This window comes from Pan troglodytes, chromosome 21 (genome assembly GCF_028858775.2).
Source record: "Pan troglodytes isolate AG18354 chromosome 21, NHGRI_mPanTro3-v2.0_pri, whole genome shotgun sequence".
Taxonomy (NCBI): domain Eukaryota; kingdom Metazoa; phylum Chordata; class Mammalia; order Primates; family Hominidae; genus Pan; species Pan troglodytes.
Genome location: NC_072419.2, coordinates 29547418 through 29569525, shown reverse-complemented (window position 1 = coordinate 29569525; position 22108 = coordinate 29547418). Strand labels below are relative to the sequence as shown.

Here is a 22108-nt window from a genome sequence, read left to right as displayed (position 1 = left end):
CCCTGCCCTTTAATCCTCGCGACGACCCATCCTTGCACATGGCTGAGTCCCTTTTACAGAGGCGGAACCTGAGGCTTCCACTGGCGGCTTGGTGAATTTCAGGTATGTCAGGATGTCCAGTTTTCCCCACAGCTCACCACTCCTTTCTCTGCTCCCCAACCCACTCTGGACAAGTGCAGATGCCGGACCTTTTAACTTCTGTGTCCGAGCAGCTGAGGTGCTGTGGGCACAAGGAATGGAGACGGACAGGTGGAGGCAGAGATGCCACCAAAGAAGGCCAAGCCTGTGCTAGCTGCCTCGGGAACTGGCAGAAGCTACGGGAGCCGGACATCTCAGAACCTTCACCCTGTGACCTGGTTCAGTCATTATCCGCGGGTCTCCATCCCTGGCCACGGAAATGTGCCTGGGGAGGACTGTGGTCGAGAGGTCGGGAAAGAAAGGGGTTCCGGCCTGGAATTACCCTTCTTCTGCTAAACTCCAGAGATAGTGAGTTCACTCGCTCCTGGACTGGACACCCAGGAGCAGCCGCCAGCTCCAGCCCTAGTCCCTCTAGCTGGCACAGGGCGCAGGAACGTTCCTGAACTGGGGATTGGCCTGGGAAAGTTATTCTTAAAGTAGCTCTGACTTTTAGGATCCTGGCTGTCTTTGGCCCCTTCTCTGTGGGATGGTGGCCCCCTTTAGCCCCCAGCACAGCCCAGAAGGGCCTTTGGTGGGTCTAAAATTGGCCACCTGGGGGGTGGGGTCTCAGCTTTCTGCTGGGTGGCTGGGACAGCGATGGGGAGGAGGGAGTCCGGATGCAACTGGAGGAGGCCTTTCTAAGACTGGGGGGTGGGGGGAGCTGCCCACTGCTGTTTATCCAGGTGTGGGATGGGAGCATGGGCATGATCAGCACCAGTGCAGCCCCATAGTTGACCTCAACCACTGTCTCCAGTCTCTGCTAGTCAAATAGATGTATTGGGAGGATTTGGTCTAGCACTCCTCCACTCTGTATGTTGGTCTGTCCTTTCCTCTTTATCCCTAAGAGAGAGACCCATCACATCTTTGTCCTTAAGAGAGAGAGCCTTCCCTGAGAAAGAGGAAGGAGATGGCACCTTTGTCATTCTACTTGGCACCATCCTTTGGTGGAAGGGAACAAGAGCAACCTCAGATTTAGGAGGGAAGAGGAGTTTAGGGGCTTTTCCCTTTAACCCTGGTCTTGGGAAGACCCTTAGGTGGCTCCTCTGCAGATAGCCTTTCCAGGGCTTAGTGTGGAAGTGCTGGGGGCTATCTTGTCCTCCTGGTCTCCTCTCTTCTGCTGTCCTCTCTGCCCATTGAACACTCGGCCCCTTCCCTTTCCTGAGAAAGTATTTCTTCTTGTCCTGCCTCATGTGTGAGCCCCTGGAATCTTTCCTGTGCCTACTTTAGGTTTTTCTCCTAATGCTCCCCGATTCTGCCCTCCTCTCCCCATACACATGTGTATGCCTCCAAGCATAGTAAGCTAGCATGTAAGAAGAGAAGCATGCACGACTGTCCCCATGGTTATTAGCCCTATGTGATAAACAGCTAGTGCTTCCAGGAACTTACTTCCCTGTGCTCTAGGCCCCCTCTGCAGCATGAGGGCCTCAACCTCAATACAGAGCTTACCAATACAGGCTGCATGCTGGAATTACCTGAAAGCCTCACACACGGATGCCTGGGCCCTGTCTTCAGAGACTCTGACTGATTTATCTGGAGTGGCGTCCAGGCATCCATATATTTTGAAGGCTCCCGGGTACTTCTAAAGTGCACAGATGCAACATTAGATGGAGAGACAGAGAGGCAGCAGCCTGGGGACCAACTGCAATGTACAGATACTACTGTGCGTTCAGGAGGGCTAGCAAAAGAGGTCAGGAGAAATGTCAGGAAAGCCAAAAAGAGACGCCCCTGCTCACAGGAGCAGGAAGCTGGAGACCGCTGAAGGGCAGCCTCGGGGCCCCGGGACAGGAAGAAGCTGGGGCAGCTGGGTGCCCATGGCTGTTCTCTCTCAGGATACTAAAGAAGCAATGGAACAGGAAAGCAGCCGCTACCTTTCTCCCCCAGGAGAGGAGACCTAGAGAAACTTTCACGCTGAGTTAAAACACAGGAAAACAAAGTCTGTTTATGAGACGCTTTTCAGCACACCCGTCTCGTTCTTTTGACCAGTACACACTGGGGCCTCTTCCTTGTCTGTTGATTAAATTCCAGCATCAGGCCCAAGTGGCTTCCCTGTACATTGTCAAGAGTGGCATGGAGCCAAAGGCTGAGTCTAAGGGACCTTCTCCTCCAAGTGCTGAAAGCATGGCCCACAGGCCTAACTGATCCCTGTGGAGCTTCCAGCCCAGTGATGAGATAGTGAATCAGGGGCCTCTCAGCCCCTCCTGAAGCCAGAAGCAGCAGCTCCTTTGCTAGAGATGTGAATAACTCACCTCCCATCTCCACACTTCAAAACTGCTGCTCAAGCTTGGAGGTACTTGCAACCTCAAGCAATCTTCAGAACCTCTGGCCCGCAAGTCAGAGAGACACAGCTTTCCCTGCAAATCACAGTGCACCAAGAGGAGTCTTGGATCTCAGCAGCAATGACAGCAGTCCCTGAATGCCACTTCTGTCGCCTGCTGGTGTGGAAAATAATCTCAGCAGCTCAGAGTGGCTTTGATCAGTTCTGTCACTGAGCATATTAAAAGCATGATTTACCCATGGCTAAGTGTAGGACATTGTCTGAAGTTGCCTGTGTGGATCAGGAAAGTGTCTTCAGATTCCCACCTGAACTCCCGGGACACCCTAGACATTGCAATGATAGAGACCTCAGCTGTACCCCAAAAACTCAACTGTTAAACCAAATATAAAGGTGAGGGCTTCCTTAAGATTTCATTAAATGGTTTCCTTTAAATAAATTGAACCCACAATCAGATGAGATAAAGAAAAGTCAGCCAGAGAAAGGCACGGGACTAGGAGAGGTCACATTGGTCCAGTGTTTACAAAGTATCAAAATTAGGTCCACTCTGCTGTCACTGTCTGGAGGACAGGGGCTGCAGCACAGCACACTGGGGTAACCATGAGCAGCACCTCTGTTCTTTGGTAGTTGTTTTCAGACTGTATTAGCAACCTGGCTTCATGGTTGTGCATATAAAGAGAATGAGATGTAAGATGGAAAGCAAGGATTTCAATTCTGAGCCATCTACTTACTGGGGTGTGAGCGTGGGTGGGACCCTTGGAGGAATGCTTCTCAAAATGTGGACCCAGACTGGCAGCATCAGCCTCTCCTGTTAGGAATCCGCATCCTGGTGCCCACCCAGACCTGCTGGATGGCAAATGCAGAGGGTGGGGGCCAGCCATCTGTGAGTTAACCTGCCCTCGAGTGAGGGACTCGATGACTCTGGAGTCTGAGAGCCACTGGCTGGGCCCTTCTGGCCCTTGCTTCCTTATCTGGCCACTTCCCAGGGTAGTGAATGAGGATCAGGAAAGAGAATTTTCCATGAATGCTTTCTGAAATCTCTAAACCATGGCCACATGGGCTATGGGGCACTCGAAATGTGGTGAGTTCAAAGTCAGGTGCTGTGTCAGACACACATGGGATCTCAAACACTTATGATGAACAAAGGAATGTAAAATATCTCATGAATACTTCTTATATTTCTTACATGTTGAGATGATAATATTTTGGAAATAGAGATAAAGCATATTATGAAATGAATTTTACTTGTTTCTCTTTTTTTTTTTTCACCATGGCTACTTAAATTTTAAATTTCATTCACACCACACATTCCATTTCTACAGCATTATAGACCTACAGGATATGGCTATTCCTATAGCAATGCTGCCCAGGGTGATAAATGACGCCACTAACAAGGTGGCCCTGTGCTGTCAATACAGGAGCCACTAGACCCCTGTGGCTCTTTGAATTTAAGTAAGTTGAAAATAAAAATTTAAATGGGCTTTCTTAGCATATTAACTAATTTCAAGTGCTCAGTGGTCATGTGAGGCTGTGGCTGCCAAGCTGGGCAGTGCAGACCTGAGATGCTTTCATCACAATGGAAAGTGGAACCTTTGAGGTTCAGAACCTGGAGTTCCACCGTGGCTCTTACAGTCTCAGCCATGGTTGCATACCTTCCAAGCTCCACCGCCTCTTCTTCCTCGTGGGCAGATCCCTGATTTTGTGTAGGACAGTACTTGAAATGTATTTGTGTGCTCAACATTGGTTTCCTCTCTGGAACCTGGGATCACTTCAGGGGTGGGCACGTGGCCCAACCATGACTGATGAGACATGCGGGGAAATTTGCAGAGGCAACTTCTAGGAAAGGTTGGGCTCTTGCAGCCACCCTGTGACTATAAGGTGAGAAGCTTGTCCAGTGTGATAGCCGATCCACTGAAGATGACAAGGAAAACAGCAGAAAGGAACCAGGCTACTTGATCATAGTGAGAGCTGATAAGGCAGCCAATCTGAATTTCTTTCTGCGTAAAACAATTAACATTAGTGTTTCATTGCATTTTCTATTGCTTGCAGCCAAAAATACTCTAACCACTGTCCTTGGGCAAATTACTGACCTCTTTAAGCCTTGATTTTCTCATCTCTGAGAGATGAACACAAGAGTTTGTATTTCATTGAATGAGATAAGGTAATGATAAGAGTAAGAAATATTTATGCTGCACTTACTATGTGCTCAACTCTGTTCAAAACAGTTTACTCATTTAACATACGTATCATGCTTAGCCTAGGATCCTGAACCTTTTACGTTCTCAAACTTACCCTTATAATCATTGCGATTGCAGGAACTAGGCTATTAATTCAGACCTTCTGTTCCTAGACATTTTACCAACAGTGAAAGTAACCTTTCACTCCTCCCACCACCCCACAAGGAAAATTACAGGAGCATTTGAAAACATTTTTGAAACTCAAATGCTCTCACAATTGAATGACACAGGAATCAATACTTAGAAAACTCTGCCTTTTCAGTGTTCAGAGTATAATGCATATTTTTAAAAATAGACTCAATACAAGTTCTTGCAAATCTATTTGGAAGTGAAAAGAGCTCATTATAACAATGGTTCTGGATGGATTACAAACTTCTCAGTTTAGAAATGGGTTTTTGTTTTGTTAGTACACCATGCTCTCTACTATTATTTACTGCATAGTTTGAGTCACTCACTAGTCAATTTCTCAACGCTTTGTCAAGGACTATGAAGGGTTGAAGATTTACTCTACTTGAGAACGAACCAGGTAGCCTCCCACAATTTCACAGATGCTGGCAGAAGACAGGGCACTCCTCGGTTAGACACCTAGGGCTTCATTACTTAGGGCCCAGCAGTCAGTGTGGGCACCAGTTCCCCTTACCCCTCTTCCCATTCCCACAGCTCATGGTATGGGGGTGGGTCCACGTGGACACTGCACAGAGTTGAGGAACCTTGCATTTAAGAAGCCTTAATCTTACAAGGGGCTGATAGCAAACTTTCCCAAACCTTGTCCCAGAGAAAGATATTGTCTTTATCATCCTGATCTGAATACTAATCTTCCCTCTGTAGAAGGAGACAGTATCTCTGTTTCCTAAGGCTCTTGCTGGACAAACATCTTTGAAAGGACAGTTCAGAGGAGATGCTGTCAGAGTCTTAGCTCACAAGATGTGCAGAAATGGAAAGGCCATGGAGAATTGTCTCCCAACACTGGGAAACCACTCAGTCTCACTCACCTCTACCATGCTTTTTTAGTGTACCCTATTTTTTTTCTCAGCAAAGCTGCTTGCTATATTTGCATTTGGCTCTGAGCTGACCCCAACCTCAAGTGTTACCTCTTGGTCATCCACCACTTTCTGAATAAATTATATTCAGTGGTCCAAGTTCAGATGACGAGGGAAGGGAATCTGATGGATCCAGCTTGGGTCCAGTATCCAGGCCTGGTTCAATTAGTGTCATCAGGGGTCAGTGCCATTTAACACACTTTGCCCACCCTCTGTGGATGGGCAGGAGTGGGTAGAGTCCTGTAGGGTAAGGACAGGGAGACAGCCTTGGTAAAAGTTCATTTAACAAGGATGGATTGCATAACTGGTTTCATCATTGTTAGTAGCAGTAGTCTCTTTATAAATCTTATAAATCACTTATATTGAAAAAAGTCATCAAGCATGACTCAAATAACTTCAGCAGAAAACAGTCACCCTAATAAAGTCATTTAATTATATATGTCTATATATTCTGAATATTCAGCGAAGTGGATTATGCCAACCGGCTGAGTGTATCCAGAGTGATGCTTGACAGCTCCTTTTATTGCTAATGGCTCACAGAGTTTATGCCCTTTAGGAAGTGCCAGAATCATTAGTACTGTCACTGAAATGTGCTGTTAATGTAAATTCTACTCAGAAAAATGGAACAGCAATTGCAAAACCAGCAGCTGGAGAATGGGCAGCCCAGTGAGGAAAGATCAATGGGAGAAAGGCTTGTAACTTTCTCCCATTTTCTAGAAATTCGTGACTTTCTAGAAAACGAAGCCAGTCTCAACAGTGCCTCCAAGGACCTGAAGCTTCTCCAAGTGCTGTTTTGAATGGGAAGGGAGGAGTCGGAACTGGTCATCCAGGACTGTCTACATGGCCTCTCTCTATTCTCATCTTCCTCTAAGAAATTTCTCCAGTTTTTCAATCTTGACCTCTCAGAAAAAAGAGATTCTGATCTTGTGAACTGATGCTGCATGTTGAATGAGTTTTCATCCTGCATGATACTTCATGGATTTATTTGCATTTTAATTATTCTTTTATTCAAAAGAGCCATAGAAAAGAAAAGTCTGACCCAAGTTTTGTCAAGATAAAGCAGAGTATGGGAAGTGGGCAACTGTGAGAACTTGGTTAGAGCCAGTCTGTATAGTTCAGTATTTAATGGGGAAGTTTGGGGTGTGGGAAATGGGACCTATTTCCTTTGCTCTTGAGGTTAGGTTGAGCCATCTGGCTCCCTGCCCTGCAGTTCCCATAACTGAAGAGTTATACATCCCATAACCCCTGCCCACTAGTGAACCCCTTCCTCAGCTCTGGGACTGATTGTCTTCAAGCTGAGCACACACTGAGCACTGGGCCTGCCTTCTTCCTAACACAGGTGAGGACTGACTTCTTGCTTTGTCCTTTAACTTGAGTCCCCAGCCCACACCCCTGACATGTGGCTTTTCTCTCTCTCCTGCCATGCTGCTCCTGGGCTGGCACCTAGGCTCCTGAGACAGGGGATTTCTGCCTTGTAATCCCACTGGCTTTCTAGGGCTGGAGTCCTTGGCTACCTGTTCATTTATTTATTAATTCATTCATCCATCTAGGTTTTTGTAAGCTCCAGACATTGGATAAAGCATTTTGAGGGATAGGTGAAAACGAAATCCTGCTCTTTACTCTTGAGAACTCACTCTGCTGTGGGAGGAGAGACAGGCAGGTAAGCAAAGAGCTCTCCCAATGCGATGACAGCCAGACCTGAGCCTGGGTCAGTGACTCAGGGAACAGGGAAGACGAACCTCCTTCAGCTTGGGGCCTGGGACAGACTTCACGATGGGAGAGAATTCGGATAATTACTCAGCCTTCTCCTCTAGATCAGAGAAGGCGGGCAGGATGGAACCATGTGCATGGGTGGATGGGGGACAATCTAAGGACTCATTTTTTTTTCTGTGAGGCTGGAGCAGAGGGCCCCTTGCCTTTGCTTCTCTTGACCTCCCCTCTCCTGCCTGTTCTGGCCCTCAGTAGTCTCACCTGGCAATAAGAGTTGGATTCTGGGTGGGTGCCTGGACTGGAGAATCTTTGGCTGTTAACACTGTTCACACAGTTTAATATGGCTGGAAAAGTGTGGATGGAGCCATGTTCAGAGTAAAAGAAGGTGTGCTTAAGGTTTATATGTACTCACTCTCTGCAAACCCCCTGGAAGCTTGGCTACAGGATGGCAAGGGGTTGGCAATCATCTTCAAAGACCGAATCTGGAGTAGCTCTTGGAGATGTCTTTTCATAGCGTTAGATGCAATTACACCAGCAGGTTTCAACTCTTCTGATTTAGTAACAAAATTCATGCTAAAAATAAATATTTGCTGAGTGACTGATTTGACACTCATCTTGCAGAAGCCCAAGAATGGCCCAAGTGTTGTTCTTTTAGGCCTCTGGTTGTCAAATTGGGATCTTTAGACCAAGAGCCTCAGCATTCTCTTGAGTCTGCCTAGAAATGCACATTTTGGGCCCTACCCTCCATGCTCTGAATTATATACTCTTGGGGCACAGGAATCTGCATCTAGCAAGCCTTCCAGAGGATTCTGCTGGTGCTTCGGTTTGAGAACCAGTGCTCCTGACTTTGGTTGGCCATTGGTGTCTGTCTGAAGAGGGTCTCCACTGCCCCCAGGCATGTTCCTTCTCTCACTGCTGCCCCCTGGGATGGAAACTCAACATCCCCTCTTTCCCTTCCTACTGGCACCAACGGTACCAGAGCAAACCCCACAATCTCCATGCCTACATTTCTTTGACATCCACCTGTCACCATCTTTGGAGGATTCAAGTGAAGTTCTTTGTCTTTTATGGGACAGAGATGTTTTCTAAAGTCATAGTAACATTCTCGGTCAATGTAAGATAAAATGACTGGGAATTTCACTTTTAAAAATAGGTATATCAAAGGGAAAAATAGTAACAGTTCTGGTGGAGAGACCTGGTGAGCAACACCTTAAACCAAGTGATGAAAGCTGAAATCAGCAACACTGGGATGAACCTGCATCACGTTATAGCGGATGTGATGCCCTGACAAGAGCACCAGTCCTGTTTGCAGCATCACTGTCCCAGATGCATGCCTGAATCTGTTCCTTAGGATACATCAGGAAACCCAAGCTGAGGAATGTTCTACTAAATAAATGATCTCTACTCTTCAAAAACATGTGGGTCAAGTGACGGGTGCCGAGGAGAGGGAGAGGGTCTAGGAAGACCCTAGTTGGGACAATTCAAATGTGGCCTGTGCATTTCATACTGGTACTGTTCAATGTGAAATTTCTTGATTTTTGTAAGATTCTCCCTGGGGCCTGATAGCTTAAAGGGATGAGTAACTCCTCCCTTCTCAGGCCCTGTCCCAAGGTGCAAGGCCACTTGCATCAGCTGCCTGCACCAGCAAGATAGCAGAAGCAGGAAGAGAGCCAGCCAGAAGACACGTACCCCTGAAGATTGAGAAACAGGCCATCCGGGTACAACGTAGCAATTACGTCAGACTAGGACACTTCCTGTTTAAAGGAGACTATAAAACCTTTGTCCTGTCCTCACTTGGGGCTGACACCATTTTAGGCCTCAACCCGCCTGCACCCAGGTGCTCATTAAAACAGCATGTTGCTCCACATCGCCTCGTGTTGTCTGTTGGCACGCTCTCGGGATTCGAACCGATACAAGAACCTTACAATTTTCTTTATATAAGAGAATGTCCTTGTTCTTAAGAAAAGTCAGCTGAAATATTTAGAGAGTAAGTTTGCAGGATGTCTATAACTTACTGTCAAGTGTTTTAGACAGAAAGAGAATCACATAATGGAAAATGTAAACAAGTGAATGTGAGAAAGGAGTAAATGAAAGTCTTTGAACTATTGTTACAACTTTTCTGTGGAAATTTACTTTTCAAAAGTGCGTATAGATATATAGGAAGAACAATTTTAGTAACTAACAGTTATTTTTTAGTAGTGAGATGATGGGTAGTATTTCTTTTAAAAAGATCTGCTTTTCCCCAAATATTCAGTAACAAGCATGAACTATACTTGAAATCAGAAAAAAAATGAAATGATAAAGACAATTGTTTCTTTTCATACATACTTCAATGTAGCACATGAAACTGAGATCGGAGAGACCAAAATAGATGCCCTTTATCAACTAAGGTGGACTTTAAGGTTAAGAAAACAGAAAAGTTTTCTTTTCTGGTGAAGCAACTCCTTAAATTCCTAGGGCTACAAGAAAAGCACACCCTTGCTAAACTCCCTAACAATAAGAGCTATCAGGCAAATTCCTACCTCTGATTTACAACCCAGACCACCACAACTCTGATTGGACAGAGGACCTTAGAAACATTCTTTTCTGATAAGCAACTGAAGACGTCAAATCAGTTCCAGCAGCTTACAGAGACTGTGCACACATTGTGTTTGTCTCCTACAGTTCACTTTTTGATGGAAAAAGCCACATTCTACCTTATTTTTATGCTGAAACCCCACCCAAAGGGAGCACGGAATGCATGGTAATACATCTGTGCCTATTGTGCGTGTGCTCACCTCCCCTCTCCACATGCATAGCTTTCCCCCAAACCTACTGAGTACATGTAACTCTATCGTGTGATACAGGCCCTGTGAGACATAAAATCCATTCTGCCCTTTCCCTCTTCAAAGAGAGAGCACCAATGTCATATGCTGGAGACAGTCTCTTCCTGGTTTGCAAACTGATATATTGCCAGTGTAACTGAAATAAATCCATGAATGAGGCACAGGGCTAGTCAATCCGCCAAGACACCAATTCACAACAGAGAAGGAGATTGAATCCTAGGACCCTGATCTAGAAGATGGGAAGGAACCTTAAATCCATCTCTCCAAGTGTACAATTCTCTCTGGGGCCTGAAAGCTTAAGGAGATGAATGACTCCTCCCTTCTCAGGCCCAGTCCCAGGGCGCAAGGCCACTTGTGTCAGCAGCGTGCATCAGCAAGTTAGCAGAAGCAGGAGGAGAGCCGGCCGGAAGACACCTACCCTGGCCAGAAGACAGGTACCCCTGAAGATCGAGAAAGAGGCCGTCTGGGTACAATGTAGCAGTTACATTATACTAGGACACTTCCTGTTTACAGGAGACTGTAAAACCTATGCCCCGTCCTCACTTGGGGCTGACGCCATTTTAGGCCTCAGCCTGCCTGCACCCAGGCACTCATTAGAACAGCATATTGCTCCGCACCGCCTCCTGTTGTCTGTTGGCGTGCTCTCGGGGTTTGAACCGATACAAGAACCTTACACCGAGGAGTTTGGTATAAGGGATGTTAACGGTTTTGGAGTGGGCTGAAGTGTGGGGACGGTTGGTTGGTTGAAAAGTGCAGGGTGAAGTCATGGGATGGGGAAGTGGTGAAACTGTTTCTCATGCTGATTCTGTTCCTCTATGGGGGTCTTCATGCTGGTGGGTGTTTAGTAGGAATTTGGGATCTGGAAAACACCCTAGGCAGTTCTTAAACAAAAGCCTTATGATTCTAACATCAGAAATCCTATTCATAGGAACAATAGGGATGCCAGTGGTCAGTATCAGTGCTGCATGACTTTCAGTTACAAGGAAGTGGGTCAAAGTGCAGGCTGATTAATGCTTAATTATAACTCTATTTCTGTCCAGAATTCTTGCTAACCCTGTGAGGATGGCTTCACCAATAAAATACTCCTTTCTACTATTTAGCCATCCTAGTGGTCTTTTGAATGAAAAAGAAAGGCTGAGAAAGATGGAGTAGGGGCCTGCGGTCCCCCACCCCTCACCCCTCACCCCTCACCCCTCATTCACTTGCTGGTGCTCCCTTCAGCTCCCTTCAGCCCCCATCACTGGAGCTAGATGTCCATGAGCATTCTGCATTTTCTCTTCTTTCTGCTGACTAAAGAGTATCATGTTTTGCTGGTTTTTCTTCCATACTTGCTCTTCTAAGGTGTTAGAAATGCTTAGAGCCAGAAACACACACAAGAAACAACTGTGAAAGTTTATCATACAAATCGGGTCATTCTTATCATATCCAAATAAAACCGCCAAGAAGCCAGGAGGGAAAGGTGCTCAGGATGCATAACATTGCTCCAAGAATATAATTTTCTGCAAGCCCGGCTGCTGTAATCTGAAACCAGTTTTATCTAATAGCTGCTAAAATGACCTGCTGCAACTCTAAGACCAATTATACCCATTCCATTACTTACCAATCAAAAGTTGTCACCTCACCAGAACTGTACTAGTGCCAATGAACTTTCTCAAAGAGCAATACATAACACTTCTCTTTGTTATAAAACCTCCAACCATCTCTTTGTTCTTTAGACACACCGAAAACCACCCAATATGTGGTCTTGCAATTCTTTCTTCCCAAATAAAATGTTAAATTTAGAGATTCATCTTTACCTTTTAATTCTTTGACACAACCAAATAGGACAAAACAATGCATTTAACTTGTTCAACTGTTGATGAGATCATTGCAAAGGCAGCTCTAATTTTTTTTCAGACCTCAGTCTACTGACAGCATGAACAGAAAGAGAGGGTCTCTTTCTGCTGGTGCTTCGGTTTGAGAACCAGTGCTCCTGACTTTGGTTGGCCATTGGTGTCTGTCTGAAGAGGGTCTCCACTGCCCCCAGGCATGTTCCTTCTCTCACTGCTGCCCCCTGGGATGGAAACTCGACATCCCCTCTTTCCCTTCCTACTGGCACCAACGGTACCAGAGCAAACCCCACAATCTCCATGCCTACATTTCTTTGACATCCACCTGTCACCATCTTTGGAGGATTCAAGTGAAGTTCTTTGTCTTTTATGGGACAGAGATGATTCTCCACTCGAGAGGGTCTGGAGTGATTATAGGAATGTAATCGCCTTGAACAATCAGCGTGTTTTACAGCCTACTGCCCTGCATTTTGTGTGGAATGCAGTTGTCTTATTGCTTGGAACCAGCTCTCAGTAGACCTCAGCAGCTTATAGACAAACCCGAGTGAACTTTCCTCATGACCATGCTAGTGTCTCCATCCTGGGATGAGCCACAGCTTCATCACCATAACATGCAACCTATGTGCTGGTGTGATGACTCGCTGTGTCTGCACCACTGAGGCCCCTCCTCCACTTGCCATGACGCGTCCTCTCTTTTCTCCATCTCCCCATGAAGTCCTCCTGTCACTTTCCCTCAGGGAGACATTGCTTTGGAGAATACTCCCAACAGCATGCTTATTTGTGCCAAGTAATAAAACTCCTGTTGATCAAACCTACAGTCTCAAGGAGATTGATTTCTTACTTCCCAAGCAAAAGAACCTGGGTTATTTTTTGGTGGGGGGGTGGTAAAAATAGTGTCTAATCCACATGTGCAATTAGCATGTTCCAGTAGACTTACACCATCAAAAAGATACTCTTTCTTCTGTCCTGCAGAGTGCCTTCTCCTCTGTCCTGCCATGGGTGAGGCTGCCTGGACTTAGGGGAGGCACTACCTTCCCTTTTCTTTGCTTTGCCTGCCTCACTGAGCAACTCTGAGGTATTACGGAGATGCCTATCTTTCCTGGTAATTTTAGCATTGTTACAATGTGCAGATCTGGACAATACTTTGGAGATGCCAAATACACAAGATAATGGCTGTTATTTTGAAGCTCTTCCTCCTCTGCAAATACAAGTTACTAAGATAATACAGAGGGCTTCACTATCACGGGCGTGGCTTTGGATGTATAAACAGTGCAATATACCAGAGTCTCTTGATTAGCTTGAAGCGCTGTGGGCTGAAATCAGGACCTTAGATCTCTGCCAGGGGTGGTAAATGTGCTCACTTTTCCTTCCAAACAATGGGTGGTGAGCCTGAAGGAAATGCCTCCAGAAAAGCTTACTGCTGTGCTACAACACCTTGTCTGTGTTTTAAAGGGCCACAGTGGATGCCCTCCCAGTCCACATTTGACTTCTCCCATGTATACTTTTCTTTTGAGATATGTTTATGACTTATTTGCGAGTTATTAGAAATAACACAACTGTTAGAAATAACACAGTTTCTTAAAAATATCTGTTTGTGTTAAGTTTCCAGAACTCTGTGACCGTGTTCAAGAGAAGACTGTCAGTAACGATAGCTACAAACCACACTCTATTTTCCGAGATCTTTCTGTTATGACAGACTTGCTGTCTAAAGCCCTGCTTGGCCCATAGTGTTACTGGAAGGAGGTCCTGATCCAGATCCTAAGAGAGGGTTCTTGGATCTCACTCAAGAAAGAATTCAAAGCAAATCAATAGTGTAAAGTAAAAGCAAGTTTATTAGGAGAGTAAAGGAATAAAGAATGCCTACTTCGTAAACAGAACAGCCCCGAGGGCTTCTGGTTGGCTGTTTTTATGGTTATTTCTCAATTATATGCTAAACAAGGGGTGGATTATTCATGGGTTTCCTGGGAAAAGGTTGGGCAATGCCAGAACTGAGGATTCCTCCCCTTTTTAGACCATATGGGGTAACTTTCAGACATTGCATGGCATCTGTAAACTCTCATGGCGCTGGTGGGAGTGTCTTTTAGCATGCCAACGCATTATAATTAGCATGTAATGAGCAGTGAGGACAATCAAAGGTCATTTTCGTCACCATCTTGGTTTTGGTGGGATTTGGCCGGCTTCTTTACTGCATGCTGTTTTATCAGCGAAGCCTTTGTGACCTGTTTCACGTGTCAACCTCCTATCTCACCCCATGACTACGAATGCCTTAACCTCCTGAGAATGCAGCCCAGTAGGTCTCAGCCTTATTTTACCCAGCCCCTATTCAAGATGGAGTCGCTCTGGTTCGAATACCTCTGACAACAGCCCATCTGTTCAATACATAACTGTTTAATTAAGTAAATTCCTGCATGTCTAATTAGCTCCTGTGAGTAGTTCATAGGCCTCGTTCCCTTTCGCAGAGCTGGGGTTCTAGGATTCCACGGAGTAGCAGAGACCTCTGCAGCCTTCTGGGGAAATGTGCTGTGTTTCCGCAGGTACTTCCCTCAGCCCCATACAGCATCAGGACATTCTCCAGGTGCTCCTGGGTAGGAGGGTGCCATGAGGGCTGTGGATTGAGTAGATGTGGGCTGTGGGACTGTGGGAACCTGTCTCTGAGCATCTGATTATCTGACTGCCACCGTGCAGGTGGGAAGGAGAAGCTTTAGAGTCTAGTGTTTTACTGCAGGTAAAGTCTAGTGTTTTTTACTGCAAGATATAGCAATCTTTTTTTTTTTTTTAATGTAATTCATTGAAATAAGCCTCCCTCAAAAATTCAACATGAAATGACAGGTGCTTTCTCATCTGTCACAGGCATCTCATGACTGGCCATGTTCAGGCCTTGGGCAATGTGTTTTTCTGCGTATTTCAATAAACCTTAATTTTGTGCTTTTTCTCTTGAATCTGACAACCAAGACACTAAGTTTTGTCAAAATAACCTGCGCTTATGAATTGCAGAATTCTAAAAAGATATAGGCGATTTGTCAAGAGCCCTTGAACAGCATAAAGCCCTTTTACCCGAGTCAGCATTGCCTCAGCCAAATCCCTGCATGGAACGACTGTCTGCAGCCAGCACCTGGCACCGACTGTCACTGCCAACGAGTCTTTGCAGTGTAGGGCTATGTCCTCCACTCAGGCTGCCTCTGTTCACAGGAGAAAGCAGGTTCCAGGCTGCAGCTGCTGCATCCTGTCCCAGAAGGTCTTGCTGGGCATTTGCACTGACAGCCACTGAGTGGCACTCATGGCGTGGTGCCTGGCTCTTGAACTCCTTGCAGCTCTGGGGGTGTCTTTGGATGTTACTAGGGTAGATGGGGGAGCCAGCTTGCAGGTATCATGATCCTTCAGACCAAGGAGAGCCACCTTCCCAGAGAGACTCCCCAGCTCCCTGCAATGAGTGACATGGACCCACACCGGGTCCTTTTCTCCTGTCTCCTGGAGAGACCCACTCTGGGGGTCATTCATGCTGTCGTCATGCGATGGGGCTCATCCTGGCTCAGCTCTGTTCCCCGTCCCCACCCTCTTCCCTTACTGTCCAATGAACACGAATGCTGGCCCACGTTCTGATTCTAGAAACCCAGCCCGGAACGCTGCCCTTATAAAGATGAGTCCAGAGCGAAGCCTCCTGCCAGCGTGTGTGTGTGTGTGTGTCTGTGTGTGTCGAGAACACAAGGCCAATGGTGTTCAAGGAACAAGTCACCACCCACTTCCCAAGTAGGGTTGTCAAACTACAGGATACTTGGTTAAATTTAAATTTCAGGTAAACAATAAATCATGTTCTAGGATAAATAAGTCCCAAATATTGCATGAGACAATAGTTTGGAGCTTACTTATTTTTAGTTTATTGCATAAGCTAAAAAACCACTTCTTATATAAAATTCAAATTTAACTGGGCATTCTGTGTTTGTATTTGCTAAATCTGACAACTGTACCACTGTGTTTTTTGAGTCTGTGTCTATTTTGAATTGATGCAGAGCTTAAGAAAGCATTTGCAGCCACTTAGCTTCTCCTCATGAATAATAATTGTAGTAGTAGTAGTAGTAATAGCAATACCAGCAATAGTAATAGGAGTAGTGATAGTTATAGCAACAGCAGCAGTAGCGACAGTAATAATTATAATAGCAACAGGTGCAGTAGTAATAGTAGTAGTAATAATAACAACAACAGTAGTAGTAATAGCAGTAGCAGGCATATTAATAGCAGCAGTGATAGTATTAAGCACAAATAATAATAGAAGCTAGCACATATTTAGTGCATCTTATATTTCAGGCAGTGTTCTGAGAGTGTTACGCATATTAACTGATTTGATCCTCCAACTTCTCCCTTCCCCTGTAAGGTAGGGACTATTATGATCCACATTTTACAGATGACACAATAGAGGTCCTAAGAGGTGAAGTGATTTTTCCAAGGCTGCACAGCTGATAGACAGTGGAGTGGGCTTCAAACTCAGACAACCCAGGGTTCATGCAGTCTCTTAGAAGAGTCAGATTGCATGAGTTTTCCAGAAAAGTCAGATCATTTCCTGACCAAGGCCTAGGAATCTTTTTGGAGTGAGTAGGGATGGACAGGGAGTTGACCCCTTCTCTCTGCAGTGTCGCCGGTTTCTCATCCTGATCCTGCCCCACATATAATGCAGGCATGTCCTCCTCTCTATTTTCTCTTGGGAAATTAACCTAAGCTTGTCATGAGCACCAGTACAGTCAGCTTCTTCTCTGGCTCCCTGTCTGGCCTACTCCCTGGGCTCTGGGTTTGTGGCAGGTACTACTCGTTTCCCCTCTGGTGCTGGAAGAGGCTCGTTCTGGCCAGGGAAGTACAGGGGTCTCTAGTACCCAGCTTTCTTCAACACTTATCAATTAGGGAGGTTTGCAGTCTTCCTCCAAGCACTCTGAAGAATATTCTCTGTTCCTGCTTTCTGCAAGTCTAAAAAGGTCACAGGTGGCCTGGCTAGCCCTCCCAGCCCTCTCAGCACCTGTGAAGGGTCTCTGCCTTGCTCTCCAGTTAGAACTAAAAGAGGGGAGCTGCAGCTGTGTTCCCTTCTGAGCGAAGGATGGAGGGGGGTTGTGTTCCCTTCAGAGGCTTCTGAGCACCTGCCCCCACCCCATGTCTCAGCACCTCTCTTCACTTTGCATTCCAGAGCACAGCTTCTTTTGATAGCTTGTTCAAAACCACTGCTGAACAAACGCAACTATGATAGCAGCTAAGGATGGTTTCACAGCCGAAAGAATAAGAATGTGGGCATGTGAGTCCAGCTGACCCAGGTCTGATTCCTGGCTGACATTTGCCAGCTGTTATCTTGAAACCATAACTTCTCTTCCTTGAGCTGTGTTTCCCCTTCAGTAAAATGGGTATGATCTTTAAGGCATTCCCCTCCTTGCAGGGCAGCAATGAGGCTGAAATGAGGGGGACGTTTAAGTGGTCAGCGGGGGCCCGCAGAAAGGTCTGGAAAGGAGCTTTTCAGTTCTGGAAGAGACAATACTTGGAATGACCTGCTGTGAGCTGCCCAATTTTTTCAGGGTTTCAACTAAGGGCAGGCCCTGGTCTGTGCCACTCTGGGAAGTTAACACCCTGATCAATAATTTGCCTCTTTACTGGCATGAAGAACCAGAGGTCAAAGTTGAGAGGACCACAGCTGCTAGGGAGTGAGAATCCTGAGAAAAGGAGTCCAGAGAGGGGGTGCATGAACTCTGCTCGCTTCCCTGACCAACCCCTGAGCCACACAGGTGCAGAGCAGGCGCCAGGCACCCAGCTGAGGATCAGGGAGCTGACTGCATTTGCTCTCTTCCCTGAAAAAGAGGGTTTCCAGTTTGAGCCCAGCTGAATTATTTTCCAGCTAAAACAAATAAGCAAGCTAATAAACAACCATTAGCATTGTTCTTAGAGGATAATTCACTCCACAGCATTCTGACCACAATGCCAGAAGACAATACGGAATTACTCAGTACATGAAGCACCAGGAAGATGACAGCAGAAGAGAGAGGACCCAGACATTGGAATCAGCAGGTGAGGATGTTAAAGCGACTATTGGCTGTATGCTCAATGAAGTAAAGGAAGACATGCTTATAATAAACAAAAAGATGGAAATTCTAAATGGAGAGGGAGAAATGATTAAAAATGGAAATTGGAGAACTTTAAAAATACAATGCCTGGAGTAAAGTTATTAGAATAATGTCAGGCACTCAACAAATAGGTAGATGTCAAAGCAACATGGAATGGAAGACATACTCAGTTTTATCAGAAAGGAACTACAGCAGAATAGAGTATACTTTTAGATAAAAATGTTATTCAGACGTCATTGATTATGAAGAAGCCTGTCTTTATGAAACTGAATTCCTCCTGAACTATTTCTTACAAAACACTCTTTCAGCAATTGGGCCATATTGAGCTGCACTTGAAGCCTGCTGCCTCACTGAATAGTGGGATCTTGGTGGGGGTAGGCGGAGGGGGGTTGCAATTCATCTAAAAGCTTGTGGGTTTTGTGGCAGCATGGTAGAGAGAAAGAACACAGACTTTGGAAAGAGATGCTCATTCAAATCCTAGGTGTCTTTACCAGCTCTGTGACCCTGGCCCAGACAGTGTGTATATTTGTGCCTATGATTTTATTGTTGTTGTTGTTTGTTTTAATCTAGAAGGTAGATATTTTAGAAGCTGTGCTTATAGACTTGTTATGAGGATTTAATATGAGCATTCATTGTAGTATGAGCCTGGCATATCATATCACCTCCTCTGTGTCTGTCAAATTTAACACTTTCTGAGATGTTTCAGATCCCTGGGGATTTTGTAATAGGCCCTTGGCTGAGCTTTAGCTTGGTCTCCACAGGAACTTAGAAACTCCACACACAGACTGATGGGAGGAGGGACCTTTAGGCCTCCATTTGCAGGAACTGCTTTGCTTGGGCACCAAGATCAGCCCAGGACCAGGCAGGAGCCTGCCATGGGCAGCCTCAGCTTGAGGGCCACACACCTGAGGCCTGGGGAAGGGGAGCCCAAGAGCAGGTTCTGAAGAGGCCCCTTTTAGGATGAGCCCTATCAGATAAAGGGGAGGGAACTAGCCGCACAACACATCTTTGAGGCCCTGGAAATAAAGTGTGCCCCAGTGAGGTAGGAGGTGGGACTTGATTCTGGAGATAGGTCTCAGATGTCAGACCACATTGAGGACTAGTTAAGACAGGGATGGAGTGGAAGTAGCTTTCCCTAAGATACATCCACCAGTGTGCCATGTCAGTTTACTATTGCCATGGCAACATCCAGAGGTTACCACCCCTTTCCATGGCAGTGAGCAGATGATCCAAAACTTACCATCCTTTTTCTAGAAATGTCTGCATACTCTGCTTTTTAATTTGCATGTAATTAAAACTGGGTAAGAATGTGAGTGCAGACCTGCCTCTGATCTGCTGCTCTGGGCACACTGCCTGAAGGTAGCCCCACTCCATGAGGAGCAGAGCCTCTGATGCTGCTGTGCACATCTGCTTCAAGAAAATCTACCGTTTAACATCACAGACTGGCCCTTGAATTCATTCCTACACGAAGCCAAGAGCCCTCTCAGGCTAAGCCCCAATTTGGGGCCTTCCCTGCTTTGTATCACCAGGGCAGGCTGTGGACCTTCTCTGTGTTCTGAGAGCAGCCCAGACGGTCTCACCTGGGTGGCTGTGCCTCCCTGCCACCCCCAGGCTCTGCAGCTTTAGGAGCACCTGCCATGCTCATGGTGTTCCCCACCCTGGGAGTGAATGCTGGGCAGTGAAGTGAACATTCGCTCCCTTTCTATTTCTCCATTGTTTTCCAGGCCCTGGCAAGAGAACTGGAAACTGGAGTTAGCAATGGATGCAAGGCAAGCATATTTAAAAAATATTTTTGCTATAACTTTAGAAGAATTAGAAATAAAGATTGAAATCAAAATATTCAGGTGGTAACATTTCAGCTTTTAGAAGAGACTAGGGGCCAGATGCAGTGGTTTACACCTGTAATCCCAGCACTTTGGGAGGCCGAGGCAGGTGGATCACCTGAGGTCAGGAGTTCGAAACCAGCTTGGCCAACATGGTGAAACCCTGTCTCTATTAAAAACACAAAAATTAGCTGGGCTTGGTGGCAGGTGCCTGTAATCCCAGCTATTTGGGAGGCTGAGGCAGGAGAATCGCTTGAACTTGGGAGGTGGAGGTTGTAGTGAGCTGAGATCTTGCTATTGCACTCCAGCCTGGACAACAAGAGTGAAATTCTGTCTCAAAAAAATAAATAAATAAAAATAAAAGAGACCAGAGATGCCACTCTTTAGCTCAGAGCTTCAGGGTTCTCCAAGGCTGAGGGAACATCATCCTGGCTCTTCACCTTGACCTGTGAGACCTTGCTTAGCTCTTCACCCTTATCTTTTGCCTGTTGAACCCTAGCCTGTCTCAGGCTCACTGATAAACTGCAGTTTCTGCTAAACAGTCCAGCACAATTCCTACCCCAGGGCCTTTGCACACACTGTTTCCTATACCTGGTGTTTTCTTTTCTTTTTTTTTGAGGTGGAGTTTCACTCTGCCGCTCAGGCTGGAGTGCAATGGCTCACTGCAACCTCCGCCTCCTGGGCTCAAGCGATTCTCCTGCCTCAGCCTCCCAAGTAGCTAAGATTACAGATGTCTGCCACAACACCCGGCTAATTTTTGTATTTTTAGTAGAGACAGGATTTCACTATGTTGGCCAAGCTGATTTCGAACTCCTGACCTCAGGTGATCGACCCACCGTGGCCTCCCAAAGTGCTGGGATTACAGGTGTGAACCACAGCGCCTGGCCCCTAGTCTCTTCTAAAAGCTGAAATGTTGCCACCTGAATACTTTTAGTGGAGATGGGTTTTTGCCATGTTGGCCAGGCTGGTCTCAAATTCCTGATCTCAAGTGATATGCCTGCCTTGGCCTCTCAAAGTGCTAGGATTACAGATGTGAGCCACTGTGCCTGGCTGGTGCTTTCTTTAACTCACATCTGGGTGTTACTTCCAATTCTTAATTTTTACCTGCCAATTTCTACCAATTTGACAAGCCATCAGTGCATTTCTTTGTCTGACCGTGTTTCCTACCTTTCAGACTAGGCTGGAGCCAACGTTTGATCATTTTATTAGGATGACTCAGCACTATATTATTAGCTGTGCAATTACGTGTCTACTGACCTTTTTTTGTCTCTGGCTCTGGGACAGCAGAAACTTCCTCTGCTTGTGCACTGCACTGTCCCCACGGATGAACATAATCTGGACTGTCAAATATGTGTTCAGCAAGGGAGCAGCTACTTGCTTTCAATGTTCTAGTTATTTTCTTAATTTCTCCCTCCTTCTCTAAAATCATTCCTAGGAAGAAGCTAACTATCCTAGATATGTAAAATGAGGACCAAATGAATCTTGTTTCACTAACTCATTTTGGAATTTTAAACAAAACAGTATGTTCACTAAATTCAGATTTTGTTTATATACAATTTATATACATTTTTATATAGGGCACATTTATACCCTGCAGTCTGAAATTTTCAATTAATTATATGCTGTACCACTTCAAGAGCATCACTGTTAAGTCCAAATGGGATTGGTCCAGGCATCAGCTATAGTGTACCTTCTTATCAGCAATGAAAGCCATGCCCACCAACTAGTGGGACCTAGTAGCTTCACTGACAGTGTCAGCCCAACTGCCATAATCAGCCATCATTTCACTCTCAGCTTCTGCTGACTTTTGCTCTGGACCAGGATGGGAGTTGGAGAGGGCTTGAGGGGAGGGCTGTTGTACATTTATTTTGCAAGGTGTCGATTTGCAATGATGAAACGGAGGGTTAGACAGAGCTTGGTGTACCTAGTGTGAGTGTGAGAGGCAGACAGCTGTCTTAAGTGGAGATGTTTGCCAGCCTCAATTACTCTCAGAACATCATTGCCCTGTCTTTGGAAATCTAGATCCTTTCAAAGTAAGCTTCAGAATTTTCGTTTGAGAAAAAAATAATTGGAAAGCTTTCTCAGAATCCAGGTGTGTTCTAGGCA

General features: G+C 45.8%; 1 long non-coding RNA gene across 1 annotated transcript; it reads left to right on the top strand.

Annotated features, from left to right (window-relative positions):
• Positions 1-4070: 4070 nt before the first annotated feature.
• On the top strand, positions 4071-9301 carry LOC129138170 (uncharacterized). Its single transcript, XR_008541232.2, has 3 exons — positions 4071-7065; positions 7277-7386; positions 8590-9301. It is a non-coding gene; the product is annotated as an uncharacterized LOC129138170 (long non-coding RNA).
• The last annotated feature ends 12807 nt before the right edge of the window (positions 9302-22108 follow it).